Source organism: Ambystoma mexicanum, chromosome 13, assembly GCF_040938575.1.
Source record: "Ambystoma mexicanum isolate Mex_15411 chromosome 13, UKY_AmexF1_1, whole genome shotgun sequence".
NCBI classification, from domain to species: domain Eukaryota; kingdom Metazoa; phylum Chordata; class Amphibia; order Caudata; family Ambystomatidae; genus Ambystoma; species Ambystoma mexicanum.
Window position 1 is genome coordinate 486029055 of NC_090938.1, and position 17937 is coordinate 486046991.

The 17937-nt window shown below is 42.4% G+C and overlaps 1 protein-coding gene across 6 annotated transcripts in view; it reads right to left on the reverse strand.

The window, feature by feature from the left end:
• The window catches only part of TANC2 (tetratricopeptide repeat, ankyrin repeat and coiled-coil containing 2), a 3436361-nt gene that overhangs the window by 2258645 nt on the left and 1159779 nt on the right, over window positions 1–17937 (reverse strand). The gene's annotated exons all lie outside the window — the stretch shown is intronic.

Here is a 17937-nt window from a genome sequence, read left to right on the forward strand (position 1 = left end):
GGCACAGGGATTCCGGGAAGTAGGAAAGAGGTAAGAAGTCGGGAGAAGGGAATCCAGGGGCCGGGGGATAGCAAGTAGCACTAGAGAAGGTTCGGAACACACGTCCGATCACAGCTAGTAGCAGCGTTGAGACGCGCAGGGCTGCGGGGTGTGGCTTCTTTATAGAAGACGCTGCGTAGAACGTGAAGACTGGCGAGCAGCGTTCTGAACTTGCCGCCATGTTGGTAGTATTATGGAGTATAAGGCCCGGCGTGTCAGGGACCAGGAGGCCCAGAAGGGGCGAGTTCGATGGTTCATGACAGCATCCAGGCAACACATCTCCATGCAGCACTTGGTGAGGGGAGAACCAGGTCTATGCCCAAGGGTCAGGGGCCCTTACAGCTTGGTGAGAGCATCCAGGCAACGCTTCTGAAGTTCAGCACCTGGTGCAGGGGAAACATGTCTGCACCCAAGGCTCAGAGACGCATATAAGTTGGAGAGAGTATCCAGGCAATGCTTCTGCAGTGCCACAGTTGGTGAGGGGAGAACCAGGTCTAGGACCCCCAAACAGCTAGGAAAAAGTATCCAGGGTGTTCTTCAGTGCAGTAGCTGGCGAGAGTAAACCAAAACTACCAACCAAAGTCTGGAACCCCAAAGAACTGATTTGTAAGCCTAAGGAAGGCTGGGGAAAGAAAGACATTTCTCTAACAGCCAAGGAGAGGCTGTAGTTCGATGAAGAGCATCTGATCAAGACAAGAATTGCTTTTGTCCAGGGAAGGTATTCACCCCTCTGGATTAGGAAGGCATCGCCATTGATTTAGTTAGATTAGTGTGTAAGGAACAGAGTCAGGATTTTCACACTGGGACTTTTACTTTGGACATTCTGACACTAGTTATTTCTGTCGAGGCAGGGAGTTGGGGTTTTCTTTTCCTTTTTCACCTTTGAATAAATGTTTATAGCATGACCCCTCTGTGTCAGAGTCTTACTTCTGCACCCTTACAACAGGTTAAGTGGTGTGTGGTGTCCAAATGAGAAAACTTTGTTATAATTTAGAATAGGGAACTTTGCCCATAGCAATAGGGCTAGATGAGGTTTTTTTTATTGCATTTTCTATAAAGCTAAGAAGGTTGAACAATGGGCAGTTGTCTGTGTCCTATCTCGGACCTACCACATTGCCTACAAAACTTAGTGACCAGAATTCCTTGCAGAATGAACTGGATTTAACCATGTACATCTGAATCAAACTGCCTCCCTGATTATTCTAAGAGGCATGAAAGAATTTGGAGAACATCACTGGGGTATAAAGAACTAGACTGCACCACTCAACCCCCAAGGAAGAAAATATCACTTGTCAACTCTGTTTACAACCGTTTTCTGTTAAAAAAATAAAAAATAAAGCTAGATGTCAGCACTAATCACTTTTGTGTTCACACAAAAAAACACTAGAGCTCAGATGGACGTTCTGGAAATGGGCTACAGTGCGCCAGCTAGACCTCATCTTCAATTTCAATGAAGGCAGCGCTGAACAAGACAGAGCGTGCAAGGGGAGGTACGCCAGTAGAGCAAGTAAGTTAATTTATTAAATGAGTGGGCAGCAGGGCAGTGTAGGGGGCAGCAGCTTGAGAAACGTATGGGTGAGAAGATGTCAACATTCTTGGAATGTGCACTGATCCTGTTAAGTGAAGCCTGCATTTCTTGCAATCTGATTGGCAGTGGTACCTACCCTGGGTGCTTACACTCAGTTGAGGGGTATTCCAGAAACGAGGCCTTGGACTATTAAGCAATCTTCATAATGTTTGTGCTATCTGAAAGGAGGTTGGTTGGGAGAGAGTGGGAGGGAGAAAGAGAGAGAGAGATGTAGAGGGAGCGAGAGATGGGGAGAGGGAGAAATAAAATGAGGGAACAAGAGAGAGAGGAAGTGCAGGAAGAGGGACAAAGGAAAAGTGAGTGGGAGGGCGATGGAGGGAGGGCAAGAGGGAGGGAGACAGAGAGAAAGAGCAAGGGGGAGATAAAGACAAGACGGTGTCTCTTTCGCACAAGTGACCAAAATGCATGCTGCACAATACTTTGAATTTGATCCTGGCCTTTTTTCTTTCAGATCAGTCCATGTAACTCAGAAATCACACTATAACCTTTATGCGTGTACAGATCTGTGTGGCACGCTTGAGATGGACCACTGGCGTACATTTATTCAAAATCTATGTTGTAAGGTCATCAATGAATCCCCCTTGACCGTCTTAATATTCGATTTGTCACTGCTGTAATCTCAAAGGCAGCCACTGAAATAGTTGGCTCTGTGCCCCACATACTTGCAGAGAACACTGCTCTGATTCATGTTTCCACTTTATACTTACGTGGCAGCATTAAGGAACAATGTTCCAACACATGCTAGGGCAGGGGTTGCACTTTGTTCAATTTTAAATAAATCCATAAATAAATAAAATACCTGGTGGCAAATGTGAGATTAGCATTACAAAATATGACAGAACTATGTACTCACTAGAATCATTTCTTCAGCAAGAAAATAATAAGTAAAGTGGGTCCAATTAGCATACACTTGGAAATGTTAATGTTTTCTTATACCTTACAATGATTTATGCCTTGCTAGACCATGCTCTGCCTTTCTATCTATGGTTTGAATGATTGTGCCTCTCACTAACGTTCTCACAATTCTACTTTCTACCTTTTACCATACTGCTCCCAGGTGCCCCACTGTAATTGAACTCCTGCTTCTTCTGCTGTTACGTGCCTCACTGAGGTTTTCATCCCTAGTGCCCAATACAATCAGTGCCCACCATGTTTTTGCTCTCCGATGCACGTAATTTGAACGACTGGCTCCTACATATTGCAGCTTGATATTGTAGCATGCATCGTTTTCTGGAACCCCTACTCCGATTTCTCTTCAGGAAATATTCTTAAACACCATCTGCTAGGAACCTACTCCTGCATGCTCCCTATGTATTCTACTGCTCCCGAGTTACCCTACTCATTTGGGACCTTATTGCTGCACCCTGCCCAATGCTAGAGGCACCAGCCCAATCCAGGGTGCCTCAGGACATAACCGCACAAGTACCTTGCCCAAAGGGCACCACTATCGAGAGATCACCCACATGGACCCTTACCGAAACATCAGAATTGCCACACTAGATCGATGTCCCAAATTGCCCATTGGGCATCCACTAACCTAACCACATGAACATTCTCAATCTTTCTGCTCAAACATAGTACACCCATACAAACTAAGCTGCTCGCACACAACAATTGAATAATCCTCCCAACAGATATCAAACCACAGAACACTACAGTTTTACAGTCAAGTTACAAATCACAGTACCAGCCAATGCATGCTAGCACAACAGGCATGTGAGGCTTCCCTCGACACAGAACACAAACAGATCCACACGAAAAACTCAGGGTACTTCTAGTCTGCAAGTATCGACACAAAAGCAAATCTACCTTCCATTTTCCCTCTCTCCCCACTAACCTAACCCAATCCCTTCTCTCTCAGATCTGCCAGAGCACCTACAGGCCATGCAGGCCATGCAAACAGCAGCATTTTGAATCTTGGAAAAAGTAAAATCGTGTGAGGGCAATAGTACATGGGAAAGTGTGAATTGCCATTCCTGCTAAGAAACATCAAATCCTGCCTTTCCCAGAAGCATTTACATATGGAAATGTCACTTATGCCCAAAGCCAAAAATGTCTTTCATATTTATTTTCAGTTCCCTATGTCCCATGCCTCTGTCATTGCTTCACTAATGCACCATGTAGTTTATTCTAAAACACACAAACACTGAAACCTGTTAAGGCACCCAACCCAGGGACTATCTGCACTGAATGTAATGTATACTCTGTACCCTTCCTTACTTACTAAACCCCTTCTTACTAAATAAAATACAAACAAATAGACAGAATGGTCACCGTTTCATTGACAGCTGACAGTGGAAGAGAAGTCTAAATGGAAGTGTGAACTTATTTGCCTTTCAATTGCACTGGAGCAAAGAATGAAGTGGGGAAGAATAAAATGTGCTACAAAAAGGTAATCTTTTTTAAGGGTAGTGGGTTGTCATGGCTGCCTCGTAAATGCACTTACTGCATGCCCCAGAACTTCCTTCTCTGTCTCACAGTCATAAGGGTGATTGAGTTCAAGGCTCTGTACATTGTCCTCTACACCATCCAGCAATAAGGCCCAATGCCCCTCCTAAACAAGCTGAATGGCTACATCCCCAATACCACTTATGATCTCCTAATGGGAGACCCCAGAAAACCCCACCATTCAAAAAAGCACTCTCCTCCAGCCAGCATTTCTGTGGCGTCTTCTTCCTATGGCGCGCCGTTCTACTGAAAACCTGCATTTCTGCCAGATATGCGAGACCTGGCATGTCGACACTGAGCACTATTGCCAACTGCTAGTGGTGAAAAAGCACTCTACAAAATCCAAGTAACTGAACATTAACACCTCCCGCATGTGTAGTCAAAAACGAATGTGTTGAGCAAGAACACATGGTTTTTGTTTTAAATTTGAAAGATTAGGGTTGGGTAACCTAATTATTTGCAAATAAAAGTATGCTTCAGGTTGGCTGTGTACAAGGGGAAGAATTTGAAGTGGAAAGCTACTAGTCAGCCTTAAAAAAGTCACTTGTCACCTTCCATACGCACAGACAACACACCATTTCTAACTCATCAGGAGTTAATTATCACAAGCCAATGGCTAGTGTGGAGTGCACATTGTGTACCCTGCTGTGTATATAGCACAGTGGGAGCAGAAGCAGGTGTTTTAATAAGCATTGCAGCAACAGACGTATTAACATTCTAACAATGAGAATGTGATAATTTGACACAGCACCTTTTATAACGTATGATGTAATGTAAATCCATCTCTGCTTGGTTGTACGATTGTGAGATCTGGGGCAATGGGAACCGATCCTTTACAAAAACAAGTTAATTATTTTCTCATTCAGCTGCTGTCTGTGCCATCCCCTATATCAGATTATAAGGCCCATCTGGAGATGGCCTATACCTTTATGGCTGACCTAACACACTCTACCAATTGTATTCGTTTTGGCTATTAGATGGTGCTGAAAGTGCTACCTATAAAGCCAAACCTATTGTTATTAAAGTAAGAGCTTTAACATGAGAGCGTGAAATAGGGGCTTTGAATGCAGGTTTGTAATGCCTTTCAATGCAGGTTGACATATGAGGATGGATATATGTAGTTTGGCATGTGCCCCACCCATTTAACACCTATTGCAAAGTGAAATCGATAGGATTTGCCTCCCATTACCACCAATTTTCCCTCCAACCACACCTCTTTTTTGCACTTGTTGGCTGATTTTCTACTCTGTGTTGTATTTGTTAGCCATTTTTCCTTCCAAAATGGCAGCCGCCATGTTTTAATGTTATTAAAAAGTTATATATTTGCTGCAGCTTTCAAGTTATGTTACATATGTTATTGTATTGTGTATTTAAAAGAAACAAAATGTACTAGTTACATTTTGGTTTAAACATTTTCTGAAAATTCCCATTTATTGATTTGTCGGGGTTGCTCTAGTGCTTTGAAATGTAGCAGTAGTTAATAGGCTGTCCAGTTTGTTAGTGATGTCACTATTATATGTTTTGGCTCTTAAGTATGTGCTTTTTTCCCCACATAGAAGCAATTTTCTTTCACCGAGTAGTGAGTAAGTCATGCTGACCTTTGATGACTGTAATCTTGTTCATTCCGTTGTAGCAGTGATACAACAGCAAAGGCGTCTGTGAGTGGTTCTGCATGTCCTCAGAGGCTGATCCCAGCAGCCTGCATCGCAGACTCTGCATCCCTGCCTCCGGGCCCCTCAAACAGACAAAAGACCCAAGGGCTGAAACAGAGAACCTTCACCCATCAGCCTTCTGTGCGGTATTAGTGTACATTCACGCTACCAAATATGAAGACTGTGCATTTTTGGCAACTCGAAAAAGGTTCAGCACATGTTTCTCCCTTGTAGAGGTGCATTGCCAAATCCAGCAATTTTACGATTTGATGTAGCGCTTTGTGCAGCAGTGCCGTGGCTTTTTAGCGCTGCAAATAAAAGTAAAATGTAACTTTCATCAAAACGTAGAGGTGCTCATTTTATCTAAAGAGAGGGGTTGAAATGGTCAGTCACTAACCGGACAAAAGTGCATGCGACCTTAAAGTCACATGCACACTTCAGCCAATGCACAGAGCTGTGCACAGGCGCTTTATTCCGTGAGCAACCGCAGCGGTGGGATTTTGGGTAGGAGATGCGTGTGAGGGTGTATGTGTGTGCGTTCTTGCATTCTTCTATTGCTCCAGAGGAGGGTTGAAAGCAGAGGCAAGCAGCGACACCCCCCACATACTGGGACCGGCATCCATCAGGCATGGGCTGGGAAAACACGCCCAAATATAGACGCACTGCTTGCACCCCCAATCAGCTTCAATGCTGCAGCGCTACATATGCCAAGTGAATATACAAACCAAAAAAAAGCACGCTTTTTTGCTTTCATTGCATTTTGGTACTGCTTTATCATTCATGATGGGACATTTCTTTCATTTAACACATTTCTTTAAGGCTTTAGATGTTTGTGCTTTTCTCAGTTCTATATTCCTCTTTCGGACTGAAAGTATAAACACACTGGAACACATGGAAATGCAAGCCTAATCATTCACCTTTTAACACAGAACCCCCCCTGTAGCTTGTAATTATGAACATTATACAACAAAAGTTAAATCCCTAAAAGGAGAGCCAACCTAACCTTTGTCATGTATGCATGTCGATCAGATATAGGAAACAATGGGGCGGTTTAAAAAGAGGGCAATGGCTTATTTTGTTTTCCGTAATGAACGGTCAGTGGTGAAGCTGCAGTGTTAATTTATGGAGACTTCCTGCCGTCCCTTCCAATGTGAAGAGACCTTGGCCTTAGTGTTAGATTTAGGGGAGAGGTGTTTTGAAGCGAGTACCCTCCTACTGATGGTTCTGTAGGTGAGTGTTGGCTGAAAACCCCCCCAGAAGACCAAGTCCATGGCCAGTTACGCAGCGACACGTGCCATCTGCTAGCTGTGTTACCTACTTTTTCCACATGAAAGTCTGCTGTGAAAAGTAGCACACAATTGGAAAACCTGTGAATTGATCGTTTGTCCCAGCACATAAACCTCTTTATGGGAGGGCAAAAGGGGCATGTAGCCCGTGCCTCACCCTGGACGTGTGCCCCCCCCCCCATGGCTGCCTGATTGATACATTTGTATAACACATACCAGGGTGTATTATGGTGCACTGCTGAGGTGCAAGTATGCTGCCATTTTGCTCGGATCAATTATTCCTGTAATGCTTTTTGTGTTCACTGTCGTACACACACTTTGTCTGGCTCAGACTGGCCTATAGGGCAATAGGCCCATGGCCGAACCAAAAACACAAAATGCTGGTGGGTCAAAGTGGGGCACTATTTTGGCCAATGCGGGGCAGTTTGATAAGTTACTTCATCATGCACTAATAGTTTTCACCAGTGATGCTGAATAAATATTCTTTCAAATGCATTTTGCATCACATTTTATTAAAAAAACTCCCCCTTGGGTACTATTGAAACAGTGTCACACAGTGGTCGAAGTGAGCGGGAGCGGTGCTCCTATACTTTTTTAAATTACCTTTTACAGCTCCTATACTTTCATTTTAAAAAGAAACCGTTCCAGAATGGTTTCGTTTTAAAATAACAGTGTAGGAAGAACTTGAAACTTGCACTTCAGTGCACTGCACCAACCATTCCCTTCAACAGCAGGTGTGCTTGTTTGGGGGTTTGTATTGTGTGTGGGTGGGGGCGTGGCGATAGGGTTTATGGAGAGTGAGGGCAGGCCAACAGGGAACATAGTTCCACTACTTCTTTTCGTACACTTCGATCACTGGTGTCATAAAAGGAATGAATAGCCGTTTGCAAATGTGGGACACTTTCATGGGGCCCGAGACAATTTAATGGCCCAGTCCGACCCTGCACTTTGTCCATTCACATGTAGGTTTCTCGCCCTTCTGTAGGGAATATATAGATTGCCTGCTGGTCTCACAGCTGAAAAGCATATTGATCAATGTGAGTGCCACGATTGGTCAGTTTATTAAGCACTCATTGCATTGTGTTCATATGCAACATCACAGCAACTAATTCCAGCAAGGCCGACTCGGCCTTTCCCATTTGTCTGAGGTTGCTAATAAATATACACTTTTGTGATAGTCACACTGCGTGCTACCCAGCAACCCTGGAGGTGATAATAGCAACAACAAAAAAGCCTGTGCTGCTTCGATCTTCTCCAACTCTCAGCTTTGCTCTCAGCCCTTACTTTTTCTCTCATTCTTCCTCTCACACTCAATTCATCTTACTCTCGCACCATTTCTGCTCATATTTCCTCTTGCTCATAATCGGCACTCTCTATCAATGGGTTCCTCCCTTGCTCTATTCCCCTTCTCATTCGTTTGCACATCTGCACCCCTTATCGAAATTCTTCTTTAAAATGTTGCACTCTCCTCCTTGCACCATGGTGCCGATAAATGCAAAATACAAAGAATAGTAAATGCCAAAACTATTGGCATTTCCAATTTTTGTTCTGGCATGCTCTATGGACAGCAAGGCACCTGAACTAGAGCCTTAATCAAGAACTTGGTGTCTTCAACAAGTTACCACAAAATAGGGTGGCTGGCTTATGTTAGATCACAGTTGTAAACATAAGATTTGTGAGTGTGTTTTGATAAACTGAAAACTTTGAATACAATTCCCCAAAACATGTTGAAATGTAAATTATTGGATCGTTTTGCCCAGACCAGGGAAGAAGCAAAGATGCAGAGAACTCAAATCAGAGTGCACTTACACCTACAGAAGGGGCTGCTAACTGTTAATCATGGGTTCCAAATCGACAGCATAGGACCTTGCTTACCAAGGCAAAGTTTAATGTGTTGCCTTTGAAGGTGGTGACATTTAAATGGCAGAAGACCCCGTTTGTAGCAGTAAATCCCAGCTGTCTGTGCGGAGTAAACACACCAGTCCTTAGCAGCACTGGGCATTCCTAGCCAGACGTTTGCCACTGCTACCCATATTCAGTGTCAAACCATTTATCTAGATGTTCTTTATTTTGAATGACTCCAATTTGGAGGGCCAGAGCATCGATTCTAATGATCAAATGATATGTTTCCTGCAATGAGCTTCAAAACGGGTAGTATTGTTCAGTATTATGAAGATAGCACCGAAATGCAGCCCAATTATTTTTCATTTAGACATTCTATTTTATTGGGCACCTTTTCATTGTTAACTTTAAAAGAACGTTAGCCCAAATGTGCAGTGAATTTACCCAGATATTTTCTTTTTAGATGCACATAGCATAAGTACCAGAAAGAAAGTCACTTCAGTATGCAGTAGTTTCACAATTGCATGAATATAAATAATTTATCTTGAGAGCAAACACTGAAAGAAACCAGTCACAAGGTCACTACTTAAGAGATAGTAATTTCCAGCATTTTGTTTAAGTTTAGCATACATTTATGGCAATGTTTCCATGCTAACAAAAAACATAGAACACTGGTAACACAAGCACAAATATCTGTCGCATTCTGGGAGTGGAAGTAAAAGACCAATGTTGTCTCCAGTTTGCCACAGAGTATGGGGCCCTCATACCTGCCCCAGCCACTCCCTCCCCTCAACTACTTGCGAGTTGTATGCTTCCTGATTCATGCCTACCTGTAGCAGATCCCAATCCTGGAGCAAGTGGCAGTACTTCTGGAGTGACCCGATCCTCTTATGTCAAAAAGGTTCTCCTGCCAGGTCTCTGCGTTTTTACCTTCCAGCTAGAGCCTGTGATGATGCAACTCAAAATCAGGCACCAACCGGAAGAAGCTTGCTTCCACTGCCATGTGGGGTACAATAGAGGGAGTCCTATATCAGTGAGTGCTGCGGTTTGTTGGCAGCCACATCAACTAATCCTGAATTGTGTTACACAATTTATTATGCAATTCATAATAGCAGTGATGAAAATATGCTGTTTGGAGTCACCTGCTTCCAAACAGTCTCATTTGCCTAGTGTTTGGACTGGCCATACATGCGATTACAGAAAAAGGCAGCTGTATCAGAATCCTCTACTTGCATCATTGTCAGAAATCCTACTATAAGTGGAACATAAGAACTATCAGACATAGTCTTTCTTTCAGACAGATGATCAGCAAACCCAGCTCGGAAACTAACATATGTTCAAAATACTGAGGGAAAAGGACCTTCAGAGTAAGTGAGAAGTTAAACCCACAGCCTGGAATCTGGATTGACAAAGAATTGAGGGAGGAATTTGGAAGAACGTTTTAGGCCTTCCCCAAAGCCTATCTATGGCTGGCCTCAGATATGAGCTAGGCCTAAGATCACTTAAAGTACAGGTAGAGTGGAAGCTGAGGTCACTACATCGCAATATCATGTTTCCTCAAGTTAACTCCTTATATGAGGATTTACAGGAACACCAGGGGAAATCCTGTTCTGTCGTTTTGACCAACTTGTAGAACTTGGTATTAAGTGTAGTGACAGACTGTGAAAGCGACGTAGATACACTTCTATGCAATCCCATGAAAATCAAGCAGGCACTAATGCCTATGGACTGGATCCATACGATAAAGCAAATGCAAGAGCCCTTAACAACTGCCTCACTGTCACTGTATGATAAGCAAATCAGCTTTGTCCTGAAATATCTGCGAATGTTTCCAGATCGAAGTGTAAGTCAAATCTTTCTAAGATTTTGCTTAAATCTGGTTCACACTGGGGAGGTGTTGACCAGATGAAAGGGTGAGGCGTGGAACGCAAAATGGTTGTGTCCTGGATGTGAAGCTCTGCACAGACAGTCCACAAAACACATATTGATGGAATGTGGATGAACTGTGGATTTAAGAATGAAGTACTTTCGGCAGTTTGTAGTGACAGAAGGGGGTGTGATCGCTGATATGTTCTGGGACAGGCTGATAGCAGGCCATAACACTTCTTTGACATTAAATGTAATAAGGCTCTTGAAAGGGTCTGGATTCATTGATAATGCCCATTGTAAATACTAATGATATGGTGAGTCCTCGTTTCATTTAATTTTGTGTTTAATCCTATATCTTCTTTTGAATTAATGATATATTGTTTTTTTGTTCTTCTGTTTATCTCTTTTTATTTCTGAAATATTTACATACATAGGAATAACGGACTTACTTTTTATAGATGTTTTTATGATTATATGCATGGACATGTTTTACTGATTTTGTATTTGTGAAAAAACTGATTTTTCAGTTGTAACATAATAAAAAATAAAAAAGTAAGTGTCCTGCAAAGGCCTGCCATGCCACCCATGTGAAGTATCAAGATAATGAAGAGAGGTGGCACCCAGACCACTGAATACTGCTGTCCAAAGGATCAGAGCCTGAGAAACCCTGAAGGTTCAAAGGTCAGATTATGTGAAATACTGTAACCCTTTGTAGTGAGGTGGAAGGAAGAGATTACACTGCCACCACTGTGAGAGCTCCCAGCCTACAAAGAGGTATCACCAGAAGAGAAGCCATGCCTTGATGACCAAGTAAGAATCCGATTTTCCCTTTGCATGCGAATGGCCCAGAGAGGCATTCACTGAGAAAAGCATGGTTAGCAAAAAGTCCTGCACAAGTTCAGAAGGGGAAGGAGCTGCCCTGCAACAGCCTCCAGGGGAGCACAAAGAGAGCAGTTCCAACTAGAGCGGTGGGGGGTTCCAAAGACAAAAGCATAATGCTGTCTAGCGCAGGGGAAGTGGACCAGAAACCATCAGGAAGATTGATGAAGAGCTACATGTTGAGAAACTGAGTTTTTAAATCCCATAGTGAACTGAGAGAGCCTGCACTTACTTAAAGGCTACCTGTAGGGAAACTGAATCATAAATGCCACAGTGAGTTGAGAAAACCGTTAAGTAGACGCTGCATGTTGGGAAAACATTGATCTAATTAAATGCTGCTACAGTACACTGAGAACGTAATTTCTTACTGAAACACTGAAGGTGGGGCGAAATGAATTGAACTACTCATATTGAATTGACAAACACTTCGATCAAAAGCTTTCTTTGAGAGTGAGAGGTTAGACGAATTACTCAAAAGATCCGAGTGACTTTCATGACAGTTAAGGTCATCAGTTTTGCCGTCAAGTTCATCACATAATATTAACAGAATTGTTCCTGCGACAAACACTTAAAATTGTCAGCATGAGAACTAAAAGGGGATCTATGTTAGGGGAAGATTCTCATGGCAAGTTTTCCAACTGCTTGAAGTAGCGGATACAACAATAATGATATTGAAAATATAGCTGCATTGATGTGGGCGGTGACCCCAGCTTTGGCAAGCAGCGGAAACCTCAGAACAAGAAGCACACAGAGCGTGCCAGGGTCAACCATGCTCCAACAGTTTGATGCCCAACTCCACTGAGATTCAAACATGAACCCTGATCCCAACAGAAAGGGCACAGTTTGCATGTTGCACATTAGGTCTGTGATAAAGTCAGGAGCATTACCCTGTCCCAAGGCATGGAGGGGACTCCGCGACCCAAGACATTCGGTATACCAGAGCATTGTTGCCAGAGGCGTGTGCTACGTGGAGGCAGTACAGTATATGGGTTACAGAGGCCACCTCTAGTTCATGGACTGAGCATCTGAAGCCCTGGGTCGTAGTCAACTAGATTGTCCCTTGTTGTATCTCCCAGCTTCACATAAGGACAGTGACAGTCGACTTAGACCAGTGAAACAAACCTGATTATAGGTAATCAGGGTTCTATGTATAACCATTCCCAGAAAAATGTAGTCATGTGGAAATTTAATCAGCACAAAGTCATTAAAAAATGTAGTCATTCAATAAAAGCAACGCAAAGTGTGAAATAGTTGCAAGTAATAAGGCCACAAAAAGCTCTTTTAAAATACACAAAAGTACAAGGCTGCAACCCAAACCTCTAATAAAACCACCACAATCACCCTAGCTCCATTCGTAAACCTTCCCCTAACTCTAATTACAACCTTTATTTTTTTTTTATTTTTTTTTATTTATTTTTTTATTTTTTGTGATCTATACAGATTTTTTTAACAAAAGAACACTCAGGTAGCAGAAACACTGACACTTCGTCCGTCCGGCGAATCTGCACAAAGGTGACTAGAATTAGTTTGAAGATGCAGGTGGAACAATAGTTTGGGTCTTCGAAGGGAGGATCACATTAAAGATGTGTTGCATGATGTTTATTGTGGCGAGCTGCCATGACCATGACTGTTTGTCGCCGCCCAACAATTTGTTCCAACAGGTTTCCTCGTCTTGAAGAATAAAGTTTGGCGAGAAGCCCGAGGTGGAGAAAAGGGCGAGGCTGTTTTGTGCTGTGCGGCTGAGAGACTATCCGATTCACTACTATACCTGCAGGAATAAGGAAAGGCGAAGCGCCGCTCCAACTCGCATCAGTCTATCGGCAGGAGCCGATAGCAGTTGAAGCGAGCGGTGTGCTTCCCCATCGCTTCCCCATCACGTGACACGCGTCACCTGACAGCTGTGCGACACGCCCACAGGAAGTGCCTTCATAACCAGCACTCCGGCGCCCTTGTGGCGAGAAGCCCGAGGTGGAGAAAAGGGCGAGGCTGTTTTGTGCTGTTTGCGGCTGGATCGGCGACAAGACTCGGAAGTCCATATGGAACCCACTAAACCCCGTACAAGGCTCCAGGGCAAACGAGAGGAATCGTTAGCGCCTACACATAATATGAACAGCAACCGCGACCTCGATGGAACAGTATCGAATAATTCAAAAACACCAAACACACACACCACAATCAAAGTGAAATCTGTGGATCAGGCTTCCCTGGTCATCGCAGATCTTGTAGCACACACTCTTGCTCATGGCAAATTAGATACAAGAACCACATGTTCTGCCACAGCTTCGATATCTCAAACTGATCACGTTTGTCTTATACGCGACGCTACTAAGTCTTTTACATTTCCAGATATGCTGGGACACAATCCGAGACGTGAAGATTCCTATCAAACGCCTCTTCAAGAGCGTGCGAGGGCAGCTAAACAGCAATGGCAAACAACGCATCTGCCGACTGCTATGAGAAACGATGATCCCACAAATCCACTCATAGCACGAACTGCTCGCCTTTCACTGGACATTACAGAAATTGATACAATTATGGATCTACAAGGGAAAAAAAGAGGTTTTCAGCGGTTTGTCTACGCCTAAACAAATTGGGAAATTTGAGTCATCTACCCCGAGAGGTTTCTTAAGAACCGATTCGCCAGTGAAGAAAACTTGGAAAACCAATCCGGATGACACAAATTCTTCCAACCGTGTGAACCCTGGGAATATAAGTAACTCTCCAGAATACCAACAAAGATTACCTACGACAATGCTAGATCTACAAAATACTTTGGTAGCAGTGTTATCAACAGCTATGATACCGTTTCTAAAAATTGAAGAAGCAATGGTTGATTCCATTAAAGACCAAGCGACATTGCTGGCAATGATCTTGACCAAGCAAACACAGTTCGAATCTCTAATAAGCTCCATTCAAGAAAGATTAAAATATGAAGCTGAATCGTCAAGAACATGGCAAAATAGACTAGCGGAAGTGGCGAGAGCTGGTAGAGCGGATAAACTAAACTTAATGGACACTTTCTCAACAATCACCAAAAAAATGGTGGATGACAAAGTAAAAAAATCTGAACAAGTAACAACGAACTTACAATGTACGACTAAACAAACTCAGACAGAAAATCAACCGAATCCGATGATGAAGAATTCAGACCAAACAACCCAATGCGATCATCAACCCTATCCAGTTCCACAAGCCCTGATGTCTGCGTGGCAAAACACCACTGAACCATCTGTGTGCACCCCATTCGATATTTTTGATCTTTCAAAACGAGGATTAGTAGGGCAGGATACATCGATTAAATCAAAGCCCAAAAAAATCATAAAAAATGGGTCACGTGCATTTCTCCGAAAGGTACTAAATGCGCAGAAAACGAATAATGAAAAGACAAAGACCAACAGAAAATCTCTCGTGAATAACCAGACTACTCCTCCACGAACTATTCTGAGCACTGGAAAAGTAGATAGAGTCCTAAATCCTACATCACAAGGTAATCAGTCAACGCCGGAACCACTAGATATACTTATAGATGCAATCAATCAACAAACCCCTCTGAACTCAGGTAAAAGAGATAGAGCTCCGAAAGTTATGGCACACGGTAAACACACAACGGCCGAACCTCAAGGTATACCCAAAGAGGTAATCAATCAGGAAAAGCGAATCAAAGCTCCAAATCCAGCAAATCTGCCAGAGACTGAGACAGATGATGATATAAGTGCCCATAATTCCATTTCTATAAACTCTCAAGACGAATCTCTCATTGTAATAGATGAATATGAAGACTCGTTTTTTAACTGCACCCATATTGAAATCATCGAAAATGTGCACCAAATCAACATCTCATTGGCATATTCAGCAGTCTCCATTGAAGAAATATGGCCTGCTGATGAATCAGAAAGACCCATTGAAACCAATGGCAACATGACAATTCAGGTAACCCCTAAACTCCTCAGACCAATCTTCAAAAATCAGTTAAATTCCTCGTGTGCATATCGACTAGCCATATATCCGAGGAACTCGAGCACTGAAGAGCCGGTCATCTTAAATAGATCCAACACTTTACGACTGTTTAAGGCAATTCCACAATTGGCTCACATAAAAACAGAAGACATTGAGTTAATTATATTTCCAAATAAGAAATATATGGAAGAAGCCCATGTTGATTTCTCAAACTATGACACAATGCAATGTGTCATTGACAACAAACATCACCTATTGACTTTGGGATTTCAAACAGAAGAAATAATGGTATCTCGTTTGATGGCGGAAAAGAAAACAAGAACCTTAGACATTTTTCCAAAAATTTAACCAAAAATCGGATTGGACAAAGCTACAGCCAAGAATTTGGAAAAAAATGTAATGATTTATGTCTAAGACCACACAACCAAAATAAGATGTCACGAGAAACTTTAAGACACATCTCTAAACCAGACGTGAATCAGAGAACAAAGAAAACATATCTATAACAACGAAAAGACCCACCAAAACCCCACACAACCCTATGTTCTTGGAATACAAGGGGACATAGACATCTTTTTGAAAATAAAACATCTATACTCGAACAAGTCGATATCATCTGCTTCCAAGAAACCTGGTTGAAAGAGGAAGTAGTGTGTGATGGCTATAGTTCATTCATGAATCCAGCCATATCCTCGCAACAGGGGAGACCAGCATCAGGAATGCTCTTACTAACAAAAATTAAACCTACATGGCGAATATTGGAAACTAAAATAATCCATCCGTGGGCACAACTCCTATCCATCAGCATTCCGTCAATACTGAAACTCAATCCATCTGATCCTTCAAAATACACTTGTTTATCAATCTTTAACATATATTGGAACCCTACAGCTATGTCTGACAACAAATTTATCGATTCTATATTAGAGGAAATCGACATACTGAACATCAGAAATAGTACAAACGAAATCATCTTGGCAGGAGATTTTAACTTCCATCTCTTTGATAAAAGAGGAAACAAATTGGCACTTAATGAATTGTCATCCAGAGCGAGAAAATGGATTAAAGAAACAACGTTACGCAACATTTGCCTAAGCGTCCAACCCACGAACGATAAAGGCACCCCATTGCCGACCTGGTCACGGGAGAACTCCAATACAATAATCGATTATATCTTCGCAACAGAAGGTATTCGGAAAATCACAACCTTCACTGCGAGTTCCCCAAACCCAGATAGTGATCATCGACAAATTTTTATCTCCTGGCCAGCTGAACCCTCAACCGATCAATGTTTGAACCTCCCTGAACTCGAAATAAACAACGGGTTGAACCGGCTTCGCATCAAAGATCACCAAATACAAGATTTAACTACTCTATTTGAAGACACAGTGCTGAAGGACCAAGTTAAATTAAACTATGGCTGGATCTTGGAGAAGTACCAACAACCTACACCAAGAAATCAACAAAGAGTCAAACAGCCACATACTCATTATTTCAATTTACAAATCTTTCTAGAAAAAAAGAAACACTACAAACGACTTCGACTAATAAAGAAAAATAAAGGAGACTATCAAATTGAAATAAAAAAGGAAAAACAAAAATTCTCCAACATAATGAAATCATACAAAATGACAATGAAGCAACACGATGCAGAAGAACTTTTGAAGGCGCTAAATGGGAAAAACACGCGGCAGTTGTGGTCCTTGATGAATACAACAGTGAAAAATCAAACTCTGATCCAAGAAGTAGAATCACATATCTGGGTTAAACACTTCCAAACCCTATATAAGAAACCGGTATTCGAACCAACATCAATTCTGCAAGAAGATGCTGACCCCTGGACCCTAAAATGGGATATAGATGATATTACCAACACTATGAGGAATCTGAATTCATCTAGGGCACCTGGTCCTGATGGGCTAGCAAACAGCAACCTTAAAGCAAATCCAGAACACTGGGCCAAATTCCTCTTACATCTCTTACATTTGATAGAAAAGACGAAAGAGATTCCTCGCACATGGTCAGTAGCCATTGTAATACCAATCTACAAGGCAGGAGATAGAAAAAACCCAGCCAATTACAGACCAATAGCCTTACTAGATCCGTTGGGGAAACTATTTGCAGGCTACCTTGAGAAAAAACTAACTGTTTGGGCTATACACCATGGTAAACAAGCAAGGCTTTGTGAAAAAAATAAGTACCAACGTTAATCTTCTGTTGCTGAATATGATAAAATATGAAGCGTTCACAAATGTACAGCAGGTATATGCAATCTTTATAGATTTAAAAATGGCCTTTGATTCAGTCAATCGACAACTTCTATGGTCCAAATTGGCTGCTTGGGGTTGCCCATCAACCATTCTGAACCCAATTCAAC